Below are 17,027 nucleotides of genomic sequence, written 5' to 3'. Positions count from 1 at the left end.
TCTTTTAGAATTTCTCTATTTCCCTTTAATTACATATACAAATATGTATATGTAATGCTGCTTTTTATATCTATTTTTATATACCAAAACTGTTATCCTAACATTCATTTTGTCAGCTGTCTGTTAACAGTGATTGATGCTATGTTTAAACCAAAATATAAAACAAAATACTGAAAACAAATATACTCAAGTTAGTGACCATTCAGCAAAACATGTAATAGAAATGTCTATTCTCCTGATATATTTTAATAGTACATTGAAACATACAAGCTATTTTGTGTTTAAAAATAAAAGATTTTGCAGTTTTATACACTGTCAAAAAGATAGGACTATATTACAAATTTTAAAAAATATTGTTTAAATTAGGCTGTGTATGAAAGGAAACTAACTCAAATACAAGAGAGATCTGAGGCATTAAAACTGCCAAAGTTAGAGCTGGGCGTGGTGGCACACGCTTGTAATCCCAGCATTCAGGAGGCTGAGACTAGAGGATCGTGGTTCGTGGAAGCCTCAGCTACTTAGTGAGGCCCTCTGCAACTCAGTGAGACCCGGTTTCAAAATAAAGAATAAAAAATAGGGCAGGGGGTGTAGCTCAGAGTTCAAATGCCCTTGGGTTCCATCCCCAGACCTGCAAACAAACAAACAAACAAAAAACAAGAAAAACAATAACAACAACAACAACAAAAAAAAACCTACCAAAGTTAGGGATAGTATCAGTTTATCACAACATGTTCTGAGTACCACTAAGCGATAATCAATGGAGTATATATAGTTAGTTCAATATAAATTTTTAGATCTCCAGAGCAAAATGACTTGAAGATCAGGAATTTAATAAGCATTAAAATTAACACCAACCCTGGCTGGAATTTACTAGTAGAAGATGAGACACAGATTTCTTGAGTTTAGTAACTTTTGCTTTTAGCTTTATTATCTCCTTGTGAACCTAGATTCCAAACTCTGTTATTACAAAATGACCCTCTCTTCAGCTCAGATACATTAAAAAAAAATTAGGACATAGTAGGACAAAGAGTGTAAAATGATTAATCAATTTTCACAAAGTATCATATATAACATAGTATATACTCTCAGTATATTTACATAAAAGTATTTATTACTGGTATTACCTAGAAAAATTTTGCTTAATTAGGTTATCTACATGGAGCTTTCTAGTAGAAAAACATTTGGATTATCAAAGACATTGGTATTTAAGAGCCAGAAAACAAGATAATACAATAATTCAACAGATAATTAGAGAAAAAAAAGGGTTGTGATTTACATGTTGTAAAGAAAACCTTATTATACTTGATTAAGAAAATTACAAATAGCCCAATGGTATGTGCATTATTAAATAATGGAAAAAGAAATATGTTATTCTGTTTAAAATGCCAGTCATTCTTCTAAGCTCTTTACAAAGAATTATTTGGATTCAATAAAAGACTTAATGGTTACATAGCCCGTGACTGGTAAGGACAGAATTTGATTACAAGGCAATCTCTTTCAACAGTTCAAGCTTTTAAATGTGATGCCATATTGCCTCTTATTGAATATGTATTTGTTGTTATACCTATAGAATGTCTTTCCAAACTGGGGGTGGGGGGGTGTGCGTGCCTGTAATTCCAGTGCATAGGAGGCTGAGACATGAGGATTGCAGGTTCAAGGGCAGGCTCAGCAAGTAGCAAGACTATCAGCAATAGCAACCTAGGGAGACCCTGTTTCAAAATGAAACAAGACAACTGGGGGTATAGTTCAGAGGCAGAATGGCTGAATTCAGTCCCCAGTAACACACACACACACACACACACACACACACACACACACACACACACACACTCTCTCTCTCTCTCTCTCTCTGGGACAGGGTTTGGTAACGCACACCTATATTCTTAGTACATGGGAGTCGAAGACAGGAGAATCACCAGTTCATAACTAGGCTCAGCAACTTAGTTACTCCTCTGCATCTTAGTGAGACTGTTTCAAAATAAAAAATCAAGGGCTAGTAGCAGTGAGGGTGTTGGCAGAGAACACTGGTGGGAGCAGGCACTGCACTTCACCCTCTTGCCTTCAGGACCTGCTTCTGCTTGCTCTGGACCACTGTGTGCATAACAGAGAAGAAAGTCTATTCCAGATTGGGTTTCAAACCAAGTCACTGGTTTCTCCTAGTTAACTTAAAGAGTTCTCTGAGTGCTTAAAATTAAAATAGCACAATGTGCATTAATATCCCATAACTTGAAGGTATGATAACTAAGGTACACGGACTTGTGTGGCACATAAAAATGTTAAGAGGAAATATATAATTCTTTAGAACAGGAAGGCAAAATGAGTGCATTCTGCTCATTTATTAAGTTTGAAAACCTCCAAGAATTAAAGAGACTATGTCACTGGGGCTCCATTATAGCCCTTGGTGTTTTAGGATTACATTCAACAATGGCCACAATTGACTTTGTGTTGTGGTAGGGCCCTTGTATATAACTTGAGGAAGTGTGAACCTCATCTTTTGATAAATTGGACCGTCATGATTCTTTATAATTACTTCAAAGCGATGTTTAATAGTCTTGTCTTTGTCCCTCTGGGATGAAAATAGAAAAACTCTCATAATATACTTCCAGTATTACAAAGTCTGCCAAGTACACAAGGGACCACATTTACATCACTGCAGAAAAGTATAACAGATGTGATGGAGATGGACCATCACTGTCCTTGGATCAACAACTGCTGTCCATATCAGAATCATGCGTCATTCACTGCTTCTCCTTTTAGCACCACTGGGTTGTATCCATGCTGCTTTTATGTTTGTGATGACCATGTACACGCAAGTTTGTAACTGGCTCTCCTTTTAGTGGATCACAGTGAACACTGGGTACAGCCTGAGGAGATCCTCTTCCAATTGTTCTCTTTGAATTAGCTGCATTTGCCACCACCTTGTTTGTTTTGGGATTAACTTTAGAACAATCATAGCTGTTGGAATACTGTTTTTGTTATCCAGATAAAACTAATTCTCAAAAACTAAACTACTATTGAATCATAGATGGAAGAAAAGGCTAAAGACTGAATTCAAAGTTAACACCAAGATAAAGTCTTTGAATCTCCCTGTGGTATAGAAAGTAGATGGAAGACCTTAAATAGGTATTTATATGGTCAGGGGTCCCTGAAGGAGATGGACTCACGTGGCCAATAAGAGAAGGCTACACCCAGTGCAGCTTAACGATAGAACAGTTGAAACAAAAAGCAGACAAGGGAGTCAGAAGTATTCACTATAAAGTAACAGAAGATAAAAAAATCAAATCTCCTTACAAGCCCCTTCACTGAAGAACTTGAATACAGCTACAAAAAGGGGATTTCATTATAGTCATAAGAGAGTCATGATACTGTTTGTATGTAGAGTCCTCTATCAAAGGTGTTTGAAGAATGAGAGGGCTCCCCTAGACACTGGGTAGAAAAGTGGTAGAAAAGTTTCAGCATTCCTTTAATGCTGAAACAGATCAAGACCCAGCGAGTGGGAAACAAAACAGACTGCTATTGTTAAAACGAAATTCTTCTTGCCAGGTGTGGTGGTGCACACTTATAATCCCTGCACACTTGGGAGGCTGAGACAGGAGGATCGCACAGGTTTGAAGCTAGCCTCAGCTACTTAGTGAGGCTCTCAGCAACTTAGTGAGACCCTGTTTCCAAATAAAGTATAAAATAGGTCTGGGAGTATAGCCTGGAGGTAGAAAGCCCCTGGGTTCCATCCCCAGTACCACAAAAAAAAAAAAAAAAGAAAGAAAGAAAAAAAAAGAAATTCTTTAAGCCCACTGCATTACTTGAAAACTGTACATATTACTAAAAAATTATGCAGTGAGCCTACTCTGGTTAAGGTGTTCTTTTCCTCACAGGTGCCCTAGTTCCACAATTTAAATATTTTTATAATTGTTTTGAAATGGAGAATCCATTCTACATATGCCTTTGAATTCCTGCCCCTTCTTACCACCTTTTTTCCTTGAGAGAAAAAAAAAAGTTCACCCAAGTGAGTTAGTTATATTTTCTCTAGTTTTTTTATGCACTGCACACTATGGACCTCATCTGTAGATAATAGTTTCCCAATAGTTGATTTCTTATAAAATACTCTAGACACTATGCCTTGTCAGATTCAATATAAGGTCAAATTTTATTACCTGTCTTTTTAGCATGTATATGTATTTGTGTGTGTGGCACTGGGGACTGAACCCAGGGCATTCTACTTCTGAGATACACTCCCAGCCCTGACTTATTTTATTTTGAACATTGTTTTGCTAGGTTGATGAGTCTCACTTGGTGAGACTGTCCTCAAACCTGCGATCCTCTTGTCTCAGTCTCTCAAGTACTGGATGATAAGCGTGTACCACTATGTTTGGCTTACCTATCTATTAATAATGCAGATTTGGCCAAATCAAAGGAAGATCAATAAATTTTTGACATTAAAATAAAACAGTGCTGGAGTGTAGCTCAGAGGAAGAGTGCTTTTGAGTTCATTCCCCAGTGCCACAAAATAAATACATAATAAAGGTCTTTGCAAAGACATACTCTCATATGTTTGGCAGTTTTAGTTGTCTATAGACAAGAGAATTTGATGTGATGGACAGTGACAGAAGAGCAAGATTTCATCATAAAACATTTCATTTTTTATTTTTTCACAGTCAAATTTTATTAATGTTCTCCAAAATGTATACCAAATATATTAACTGTTTATAAAATGTATATTGCCCCTTAGGTGAAGTTTTTATTATTTCATCTTTCTTTTTTCCATCTATTCTTTACAGTTCTTTGGTAGAAGCCAGAATCTTGGTTGGCCAGGTAGGAGCCTTTGACCTACTATTCTGATTAGGTTTCTTTTCAATATTCATGGCCAGTATCTGTTTTTTTTTTTTTTTGTTTGTTTGTTTTTTGTGGTGCTGGGGATTTAACCCAGGAGCAGTCTGCCTTCAAGCTACATTTCCAGCTGTATTTTTTTATTCTTTATTTTGAAAGAGGGTCTAAGTTGCAGAGGGCATCACTAAGTAGCTGAGGTTGGCTGAGCCCCTGCAATCCTCCTGTCTCAGCCTCTCAAGTTGTGGGATTACAAGCATGCACCACCACGCTGGCTTCTAAAAGATTTTTGTCTTTTTATTCACTTGCTGAGAGGGCAAGACTGCATTGTTACCCATAATCACATGACCTAACTTAGAATCAATCTTGGAATCCAGTCTTGTATTTCCACTAAAATTCACAATCCACCATTCAGCTTCTTCTGGAGACATATTCAATCTAAGGGCCAACATATTAATGCTGATACACTGGTGGATATGATAGAAAGTCTCAAATATGAAGATATGGGCATTTTCAATGAAATCTTCAAGACAAGCTATCAGGAAGTCACTCACAAGCACTGATTCACATTCCCTCACTTTTTCTGAGCCCTATAAAAGTCAATGTTAACATACAAGCATTTAATAATTTCAGTAATTGGGTGTTTTTGTAAGAATCCTGTTGAATAATTTTCACTAGATCCATTAGCATCTGCTGGCATTTTCCAATGTCTCTGTTTTGACTGCAGTGGACAAAGAGTGAAGAATATGTGGATACACTGAGTCAGGTAAAGAAAAAGTTCAATAGTATTGTGAACTCTGAGGTGGTTAAAGACATCAGAGGCCACTGAATGAGCCATGTTAGCTACTGAAGAGACTGGAGTAGAGAACTCACCCAATTACTGTCTATGGTCTCTTTTAGCCATGGAAGGGGCTGTAACCCAATTCGGCATTAAGATTCCATAAGCCAGTTTTCCCCGGAGTTGAATTGAAAGCATTTTTATCTGTTGCTGGCACCAACGCTCTAAAAAAGTCAAGATTTTCTCTTGCTCCTGAACAATTCCTATATTCATATTGGAATTTTGCATACATCTAAATTTTGAGTCCATCTAAATATCCCTGTCTAAACTCAAGCTTGTCTGCCAGTAGTCAAACAGCACCCTGCCATTCAAGGCTGACTGCATTTGCCATGTGATTTCTAGATCTTCCAACATCTTTCCAAATGGTTCTGTTTCAGGCTAAAGTTGTTAAGTTGGGCAACTGCAGTTCTTTGATCTCTCAAAGCATGAGGAATATCATCAGAATAAAGGTTTTGTAAACATCCACAGCAAAGACCCAATTTCCTTTTTAATAATTATTTTTCATTATATAGCTCTTTTATGGAGAGAAACTCCAGGAAAGACTAGACAGAAAAGATAGATGCAAAAAAATGAACGATGAAAGCAGTCATGTTGTACTCCACCATCTTGCCAAAGAAAAGGGAGACTGTGTATAAAATACTTTTTATTTCAAGTTTCAAATCATGGAACTGATGGTATTACTTCTTATAATCATTATTTTCTCATAAAAATAAGTAAACATAAAACTGATCTGGTATGGATATTCAATGTCCTCAAAGGCTAAAGTTTTGAAGGCCGACCTCCAGGTGGTGGAAACTTAGATGGATGGAGTACTGTTGTCTCTGGACCCTGCCCTACAGGGCTCTCTCCCATGCTCCCAAGCTCTGTGAGGTGAGCAGTTTTGCATGCCATGAGGTGCCTTACCACAGGCCCCCAAACCCAGGACCAACTGATTGGAAATACACCTTTCCTCTTTGATATTTATTTTCTCAGTTATTTTGTAACAGTGACAAAAAGTTGACTAATAGAAACTAATTCCTAACTCTTTTCACTTAGTGAATAAAAACTGAAAACAGCTTTACAGAATGAGTATCAAGATGATTCAATATTTACAGCTTAGCTTAAAACAATAAGGACAATATTTGTTTCCAGAAAACAAGTGCTCCAAGAAGGATGAAATAGCGTCTTTCCAGAGAAAGAAAGCTGACAACTGGGAGCTGCCTGCTGATTTAGGCAATAAGGAGATAATTGCTGAGCTGAAAATAATAGAGGCAAAAGGTAGAGATAGAAACCTGACTAAAGTAGACTTAAAGAGAGCTAACAGGAGACTAAGTGGAGACAGTAAATATAAATAGCTTGAGATTTCCTACAAAGAAGATTGGGAGAGAAATGGGACTGCAGCTACAGTGGCATGAGGAAAGAAGGGAGTTGTGATTATTAGTCTTATGTGTCAAGACCTGGATAGGCTGTCCTGGCTAGGTATCTGATCAAACACTAATCTAGATGTTACCTTAAAGGTGTTTTGCAGATATGGTTAACATTTAAAATCAGTTGACTTTAACTAAAAGAGATTACAAGTAGGCCTCAATTAGTTACCTAATTAGTATGTCTCACTCAATTAGCAGTCTTAATAAAAACAATTTTTTCAGAGAATAAATTTCTGCATACTGTTGCATAAAATACCGAGCTATTGTCTTGCAAATGTCAGACTAAAGGATGCATAATTCCCGACTGAGTTTTCAGCTTGCTGGTCTGCTCAGCCTACAGATTTCAAATTTGCTAGTTATCCTGCTTGTGTTGAACTAATTCACTGAAATATATGTATGTGATGTAAGTACATCTATGATTCTTTCTGTTTCTCTGGGGAACTTAACCCAACACAAAGCATTTCTAAACACAGGAGCTACAATAGTATATTGGTATAATGATAAGAATTATCTAATACAAGGGGAGGAAATTGAAGGCAGAAGAGTGAGATAAAACATATGATGAGCAAAATTCCTAACTAGATGAACAGAAACTGGATTCACTACACAAGAATGGGGATTGGCCTCAGAGGGCACAGTAAAAAGAGAAAAAGCAGAGTGTACATAGGTAGAGTAGTGGTGAGATATTAGCCTTTGAATGATTCTCTTCCAATTATCGCCATTAAAGAACAACATAATCAGCTAAGTGTGAAGACAGTATATAGGAGATTTTGCAGGTCTGAGAAGGTATGGCACAATCTTATGAGGAGGTGAGGAAACCTTAAAGTAGAACACTGTAAGGATTACTAGACAGCATTTTAAAGGTGCACTGAGAGAAAAATATAAAGCCTAGCCATGATCCAGCATTTCCCCCCTGCCACTTTTATCTGCTCTGGTGTTAAGTATGGAACATGTGGTGATACAGAGTTTTCTTAGGGAGTATGACAGAGAAGACAGAGGAAAGGAATTTGAGAGTATGAGGAAGAATGTGACTATTAAAAAAAGGATGAAAAAAACACAGAGGAACCAAGCACAAGCAGTGGGTAATATTGTACATATTGATACTTTTAATCAATATCCAACAATTTCCATTTCTGTCTCCTTAAAAATAAAACTAAAATGTAAGAAACTAAATTACGTTCAGTGATGATGACTAAACTTTTGACAGCTATTTCCATTCTATGCTCTAAACAAAAAAAATTCTTTTTTTTTGATGGGATCTCACTAGGTTGCCCAACCTGGTCATGACCTTGAAAGCTTATGTGATCTTTTGCTTCAGTCTAGTAAGCCAAGTCTACAGGCACTGGCCACCATACCCACTGTCTAAAAAACTGTTTGATAATGGGACAAATTCCATTTTTAAAACAGGGGTGATTATATTTGTTTTTAAATAACTCTAAAGCTTATGTTAAAAGGGACCTTATGGCAAACCTGATCATTTCTAAATGACAAAAATTTAACTAAGCTGGGCATGCTGATGCAGGCTAAGACTTTCAGCAACTTTGTGAATCCATTACAAAACAAATTTTAAAAAAGCTGAAGGTGTTGCTCAGAGGTAGAATGCCCGAGTTCAATTCCCAACACACACACACATACACACACACACGCACACACACATACACACACACACACACACACACACACACACACACACACACACACAATCTCTATTTTCTCTCATCTTTTTTCTCTTGAAATACCAAGCAAAATAGCAATGGGTTAAGAATGTTCATCTTTTTCTTCTTATCCATTTTTAGGTACTAAAGATTGAACCCTGGGGCATTCTATGCTGAACTACATCCCCAGTCCTTTTTAATTTTTAATTTTGAAATAGGCTCTACTAAGTTGTAGAGAACCTTACTAAGCTGCTCCTGTTTCAGTACTAGGACTTCCAAGTACTAGGATCACAGGCATGTGCCAACTATGCCTGGCTAAGACGTTTGATATCCGACAAATCCAGAAAATACTTGCAGTGTCAAACCAAAAAAGATGAACATATAAACATGGACAGCAGGAGGATGAGCAGAGAGCATTTAAATCAAGCAAAGTGGTAGAAAAACCATCATAACTTTATCTATTTTGTTCTGTAGAACAAAAAAACCCATATCTACTCAATAGAAGATGGAGATATTGTTTGACATCACAGTATATAAACTATTAAGACTGCAAAACCCTAAATCTAGGCAATTCTTCTACAACACACTTATCTTCTCCCTTCCCCCACTTTAGTACTAAGGACTGAATCCAGGGGCATTCTACCTTAGACTTACACTCCCAGACCTACTTTTTTATTCATTCTTTTGAAATGGTCTAAGTTGCAGAGGGCCTCAATAAATAGCTGAGGCTGGCTGGGATCCTCCTGTATCAGCCTCCCACATATAGAGATTACGTGCATGTGCCAACATGTCCGGCTCCCCACATACTCATCTTGAAGTCTAGACATTTATTCCTTTAAAAAAAACAAACCAAAGATTTGGGTCATAATGTATGTACAAGTGTGTACGTATACACACACACACACACACACACACACACACACACACACACACACAGAATTCACATTCATATATACATTTTTATATGATGAGCAGAATGCCCTGAGTGCTTTATCCTATCCAACTTCAAAATGTCAGAAAGAAATTATACATACTTCTGCAAAGATGAACTCTTTCAAAGAAAAAAAAAAAAAAAACCAGCAACATTTGAAGCTGAGGGTGGTGGTGCATGCTTATGACTCCAGTACTTGGGAGGCTGAGACAGGAGGATTACAGGTTCTTGACCAAACTCAGCAACTTTGTGAGGTCCTCTGCAACTCAGTGAGACCCTGTCTCAAAAAAGAAAATAGGGCTGGGGATGTAATTCAGAGATAGTACACCCCCATGTTAGATCCCCAGTACCACAAAAAGAAGGGGGAAATCACATTTGAGGATCTACAACAAAAAGAGTCTTTGACCACAGGACTACACTATAATGAGGCTCTTCAACCTGGAATCCAAATCCACAGCTTTTTGAGGTCAGCTGAATGTATGTTCACGTGTGTGCATGCATGCCTGTGTGCACACCCCCCCCATGCCCCTTTGGCCACTAGCTTTTTATTTATTTAATTATTCGGTACCAGGGATGAAACCCAGGGGCAATGTACCTCCGAGCTACAGCCCCAGTGCTATTTTTCAGTCTTTTCATTTCTGAAACAGGGTGTCAGCCTCCCGAATGCTGGAATTACAAGCATGCACCACTACGCTGACCTGGCCACTAGCTTTTTAGTGTCTCATTCTCAACTATACCTAGAGAGCCAAGAAACAGATTTTAGGTAAAGTTTCTAATATGAAAGACAGTGAAAGAAGTAGTTAATCAGAAGGGAAAAAGGCCAGGTGTGGTGGTACAGGCTTGTAATCCCAGCATTTGGTTAGTGGTCAAACTCAGAGACTTAGCGAGGCTCTTTGCAACTCAGTGAGACCCTGTTTCAAAAATAAAAAGACTAGCTAGGCGTGGGAGCACACACTTGTAATCCCAGCATTTGGGAGGCGGAGACCAGAGAATCACAGTTTGCGGATAGCCTCAGCTACTTAGTGAGGCTTTCTGTAACTCAGTGAGACCTGGTTTCAAAATAAAGAATAAAAAATAAAATAGGGCAGGGGGTATATCTTAGAGGTCAAATACCCCTGGGTTCCACCCCCAAATCTGTAAATAAATAAATAAATAAATAAATAAATAAATTTAAAAAAATAAAAAAAAAGACTACAAAACAGGGCTGGGGGTGTAGTTCAGAGGTATAATGTCCTTAGGTTCCATCCCTAGTACCACAAAAGAAAAGGGGGAAAAAAAGAAGAAAAAGAAGGAGATTAAGGCTGGGAGCAGAAAAATAGAAAAATGTGTCAAAGAAATCATTAACAAAACCAAAGATATATGAGAAGGTATTACATATATAATACAGAGAATGTTATAAAAAGAATGACTTGGAGCCAGGCATGGTAGCGCACGCTTGTAATCCCAGCATTTGGGAGACTGAGACAGGAGGATCATGGTGAGTGGACAGCCTTAGTGAGGCCCTTTGCAACTCAGTGAGACCCTGTTTCAAAATAAAGAATAAAAAAATGGCTGGGGGTGTAGCTCAGAGGTAGAACGCCCCTGGGTTCTATCTCCATTACAATAAATAAATAAATAAATAAATAAATAAATAAGAAAGAAAGAAAGAATGAGAAAGAACTTTTAGAAACTTAATATGACAGGCAAGATTAAGTTTAATAAAACTGAAAAAATACAAGAGAAATAAAAAGATTAAGAAATTAAAAATAGAAAAAAATAATAAATTTGGGATTAACTCAAGAGATTAAGAATCTAACCTAAGGTGTCCAAGAAAATCTAAGGTGTTCAAGAAAGCATGCCCAACAAAATGAATGGGAAAAAATATACACACCAAGGTATAGCAACAAGATAAATTTTAGAAGAGCAAGAACAAAGAAAAAGATGAAAGCTTCCAAGGACAAGAACAGGATCAGAAGGGTAAATAAAACTGAGCTTCTGACCAGAAACAATGAAAGCTAGAAACAAGTTCTGAAAATAATTTATCATTTTCCAAGAATTAATGAATCGATTAATTAATTTATGTTTTGTGATACTGGGGATGGAACCCAGGGGTATTCTACTTCCGAGACATACGCCCAGTCCTATTGTTTATTCTTTATTTTGAAACAGGGTCTCAGTGACTTGCAAAAAGGGCCTAAGTCTGTCTGTGAATCCCGATCCTTCCAAATGTTGGGATTACAAGTATGTGCCACCATGCCCGGCTTTCCAAGAATTTATTGAAAAATATGCCACACCAAAGGCAGGGCATAAATTAAGAAAACAAAAGATGGCAGAGGGAAAGAAAGATAAAGGATCCAAACAATAGCAGGAAAGTCATATAAACTGAAGGAAAACTAAATTTTATAAAAGAAGATAAGATTCTTTTATTTTTCCTTTCTTTTGTGGTACTAGGAATTGAACCCAGAGGCATTCTACCTCTGTGGTACAACCCCATTGCTTTTCGAAGTTTTAGTTTTGAAACAGGGTCTCATTAGGTTGCTGAGAATCTTGCTAAGTTGCTGATGTTGGCCTTAAACCTTTGATCGTCCTGTCTCAGCTTCCCACATACTGGATTTACAGACATGCACCAACCACTCCTAGCAAGGTAGGATTCTTAAAACCTATGTTAAATATATATTTAATGTGAATTATTTCATTTTAGAATTAAAATAATACAATGAGATTGGGTTATTACTATCAATACTATACAGATGAGGAAAGTGAGGCATGTACATGAAGTAGATCCTTCAAAGTCACCAAGTACAAGATACATAATTTTTGTGTAGTGATAGTTAAATCTTGGTTTCTAGCCAGGCATGGTCGCGAACACCTGTAATTCTAGTACTTCGGTGGCTGAGACAGGAGGATTGCAGGTTCAAGGTCAGCTTGGCAACATAAGCAAGGCCCTCTAAAAGTAGTGAGATTCTGTTCCAAACTAAAAAATAAAACAGGACTGGGGGTGTTCAGAGGCAGAATGCTCCTGGGTTTAATCTCTAGAGCATTAAAAAAAAAAAAATTAACACGCACGCACACACAGTTTCTTTTCAAAAGCTGGCACTCCCACAAGAAGCCAATTTTCAGACTGATGAAAGCAAAAGACATCTAAGAAAATGATAGCTGTATAAAGTATCTGAAAGTCAAAGTAAAGAGATTTAAAAAATTTTTTAAAAATGTGTGATGGTGCACATTTGTAATCCCATTACTTGGGAGGCTGAGATAGAAGGACTGTGGTACTTTGTGAGGCCCTCCTCAACTTACTGAGACCCTGATTAAAAATTAAAAAACTAGAGCTGGGGGTATAGCTTGGAGGTAGAATGCCCCTAGGGTCCCAGTACTGCACAATAGTAAGTAAGCACGTAAGTAATTAAATTTAAGACTACTCTAGATTATACTTACAGACTAGAAAAGGCAATTATGATTTTAAAGTAACACATTATTTTATAGGTACAATTAAATGATCTGGCAGCATTAGCAGCTTCGGCTGATATTGGGCCTTACTGAGTAGGCTTTGAAAAATAACTAAATAAAGATTTTATACCTGGAGCATGTGTGAGAAAGACAAAAGTGATAAAGAAAAATAATAGAATAAAAGCACAAAATAACAAAAAGGCAAGACTTCTAGAACTTAAAAAAATAAATATAAAAGTAAAATGCAAAGACAAAAAGGAAAATTGATTCTTTATAAACTATTTTCTATTCTCTGATAACAGACTGTCCTAAAGTTTTCAAGTCCTAACCATAAAAATGATAAAATGTCTGGTTAAAACTGTAAAATACTTTAGTAAATGGAATATGGATTCTAGGAGTCCAAAGAGAAGTAAAATGATAACGCAGGCATTTAGTTTTTCCTAAGAGCAGTTTTAAAGTTTATTTACTTGTTTATTTCTGATTACTTCATTTGCCATATTTATTATGAGTAAAATAGAGTAGGTACTCAATACATTCTGAGTAAAAACATGAACACTGGCAACCGCCATTAGCGCTTGCCGTTACTAATTCCAGGCATCATTCAAAGCTCAATTCAAGTCTTTTAATGAGAGGTAACTATAATCACTGCTCTCACTTTGAAGAAAATGAGCCTTATAAGTTAAGAACGTGTATAGTTTGCTCAGTAAAATTCAGAGAGCAGTGTGAATTCAAAAAGCATGACTCCTGACCCAACTCTATCAACCATTAACATACTGTTTCAGCAACTGAAAGCCTAAGAGAGGGAATATGAATTTTCTGGGCCAAAACAAATTAACTTAACCTTATAATTAATAAATAAAGCAATTTCACATATGCCATTTCTCTTCGGAGAAAAAGTCTAGAGATTCTGACTTTGTAAGAAATGTTAATCAAGCCAAGCGTGTTGGCGCACACTTGTAATCCCACCATTTGGGAAGTTGAGACAGGAGGATTACAATTCATAGACAGCCTCTGCTACTTAGTAAGGCCCTTTGCAACTCAGTGAGACCCTGTTTCAAAATAAAGAATAAAAAAATAGGGCTGGGTGTAGCTCGGAAATAGAATGCCCCTGTGTTCCACTACCAGTTCCGCAAAAAAAAAAAAGAAAGAAAGAAAGAAAGAAAGAAAGAAAGAAAGAAAGAAAGAAAGAAAGAAAGAAAGAAAAGTTAATCAATAATCAAACATAACTAAATAAACAAGAAAGTATAAAGAAAAGCTTAGGTTTTTGAATCTTGGGAGTGATTAATTGTTAACCACTATTTAAGACTGCCCTTAGGTGATGTGATGATCTTGATCACATTTTCTAATTTTTCTCAAATTAATATAAGAAAAAGTTAGAACAAAATCAATCACCATATCATTATTATTATTATTAGCATTATTATTATTTATCATACAGGGGATTGGATACAGGAGCATTCACTTTCAAGGTATAGCCCTAGACCTCTTTATTTTCAAACAGGATCTCCCTAAATTCTTGAGGCTGGCCTCAAACCTGCAATCCTCCCATCTCAACCCTTGAGTGCTAAGATTATAGGCATGTGCCACCATGCCTGGAAATCACAATATTATTATTTATATAAATTTTAATTTTTTTGTAGTTTTGGGGTTCGTTGAACCCAGGGGCATTCTACCTCTGAGCTATACCCCGAACCCCATTTTTTTCTTCATTTTGAAATAAGGTCATACTAAGTTGAGGTGTGTCTTAAGTAGCTGAGGCTGGCTGCAAACCTCTGATCCTTCTTTCTCAGCCTCCCAAGTACTGGGATTACAAGCTTGCTCACCATGCTTGGTCAAATTTTAAATTCTTAATTCTCTTTTATTCAAATAAGTACTTTCACCTTAAAAGTGAGAGGAAGCCAACAGTAATATATTTAAACATGATAAAAATTATATAGGTGAGTTAAAGAAATTAAATCAACATTAATCTCCCTAAAAATATCCATCTAACAAAAATTTGAAGTCAACATCCTGTACAGTATTGGCATACATTTTAAAAGCAAATGCCTAAAAAGAAGGTAACTGTAATTCTAAATAAGATTCCTGAAAAGAACCATTATCTTCATAATACTGAACAACAAAGTGGTAAATCAATAAGAGTTCTATTTTTTCATTAAAAAAGAGAATATATTCTTATAAGATATGAAAATTTCATTAAATTTGGAAAAATGTCAGCCTCAGAGCATAAATTTGTTGGCATATTATGATAAAAATTTTATAAATTAATCCATAAACAATTGAGACTGATGTTTAAAACGAAAATAATGGCATTTAATTCTGAAAAGTAAGAGTCAATAAAAACTGTATGTTACAGTTATCTGTGGCTTTTTAGTTAAATGGGTCAAATAAATAGAACAATATGTTTTAAATTTTAAAATAAGAGAATCAGGAAATTATGACAAACTAATTGCTAAAAGTCATTTCAACTTAATGATAAAAGGCATTTCAAGAAGAGTTTACCTCCATTTAAAAAATAAAATCTTATTTTTATAATCTATGGAATAATCATACCCAAAGAACTGCAGAATGCTAAAAATTTTTAAGAAAAATGTAGTAAAAATATACAATTAAATGCAATGCAGAAACACTGACAATAGGGGCGCATTAGTTAATTTATAACAAGAAAGTAGGGTATTTGGAAAACAGTTAAAGTACTACTGAAAATACCACTCTGGTGACTTATGAAGCTATGGAACTCATCACATCTGTACCCTACAAAATAACTAACCTGATCGTCTCTCTTCTCAGCTAAGATATAAGCAATTTCAAGGAGCATTTTATTCCAAAGCCGATAATCATATCTGGCCATAACTGCCTTGTAACTGTCCATGCACATAGTCTTTGAAGCAGAGGATTAAATGTTCCTGCCCATTTTATCTAGTCCCCAAGACTTGTCCTGCAAAGTGAATAAAAATGATTATCTTTTAATCTATTCCTCACATACATACCATAGAAAAACAAAAACAAAGGGCAAAGATGAGAACGAGAAAAAAATTCTTAAAAAGATGGACAGTTATGTTTGAAAGCAGAATTAAGTTCTCAATAAGCCCTCTATGCTTTTGTTTAAAAACGGGGGTGACCGATGTCTTAAATTTTATTCAACTGAGTTTTGGAACAACTGGTGTAAACAAATACATGGGAATCACACTAAAAATCTGAAATAAACTTAGAATGGCTGAAAAACATGTTCTAAACTTTAAAAAAATATAAACATAACTAATCACATTTCATTTTTCAATATATGATTTTGAATAATAATATCAAAGGCAAATAGCCTACCTGACGACATAAAAAGAGGTTAGGTGAGAACAAAATGGCACTCATCAAGCATTTTTAAGCGAAAACAGAACTAGAGAAAAGAAAACTACTCAACTAAAAAAAAATATGTGAAAAGCTAAGATAAAAAACATTTAAACATATATAAAATTAGCAGACATAGATAACCAAAGAAATATAGAGAAAATAAAATGTCAGTAAAAAAAAGGGCAATGGAAATGAGAACTAAAATGGATCATCATAATAAAGGCAGTTAAAATACAGAAATACATCATTTACATGGTGTTCAAGGACACAAAAAATGAAGAGTGTAATGGTGAGCAAATTTTGACAGTATTTTTCTCTTTTGTTTTTGTAGTTGGGCTTAAACTCAGGGCTCTATGCATGGTAAGCATGAGATATAAGAACTACATTGTCAGTCCCATAAATATGTTGTTTTTTTTGTTTTGTTTTGTTTTCTGAGGGTCTGGAGATGGCACCCAGGGGCATTTGACCTCCAAGCTATACCCCCTGCCCAATTTTTTATTCTTTATTTTGAAACAGGGTCTCTTTAGTTGCCGAGAGCCTCACTAAGTAGCTGAGGCTGTCCGCAAACCAAGATCTTCCAGTCTCAGCCTACCAAATGCTGGGATTAC

General features: G+C 36.1%; 1 protein-coding gene and 2 pseudogenes across 3 annotated transcripts in view; 1 reads left to right on the top strand and 2 right to left on the bottom strand.

The window, feature by feature from the left end:
- The window catches only part of STAG1 (STAG1 cohesin complex component), a gene marked incomplete at both ends in the record, with an annotated part of 279,463 nt that overhangs the window by 153,260 nt on the left and 109,176 nt on the right, over positions 1 to 17,027 (bottom strand). The gene's annotated exons all lie outside the window — the stretch shown is intronic.
- LOC308263139 (palmitoyltransferase ZDHHC6-like) lies at positions 2,317 to 3,306 on the top strand (annotated as a pseudogene). The gene has a single exon. The product of its transcript is annotated as a palmitoyltransferase ZDHHC6-like (transcript).
- Positions 5,100 to 15,925, bottom strand: LOC308263138 (eukaryotic translation initiation factor 3 subunit E-like; annotated as a pseudogene). Its single transcript has 3 exons — positions 15,845 to 15,925; positions 12,705 to 12,799; positions 5,100 to 6,142 (listed from the first exon to the last, which is right to left on the bottom strand). The product of its transcript is annotated as a eukaryotic translation initiation factor 3 subunit E-like (transcript).

The sequence above is a fragment of the Muscardinus avellanarius genome (genome assembly GCF_963383645.1).
Source record: "Muscardinus avellanarius genome assembly, chromosome: 5".
Lineage (NCBI taxonomy): Eukaryota > Metazoa > Chordata > Mammalia > Rodentia > Gliridae > Muscardinus > Muscardinus avellanarius.
Note: the sequence above shows the minus strand (reverse complement) of the source record. Positions and strands in the feature narration are given on the sequence as shown.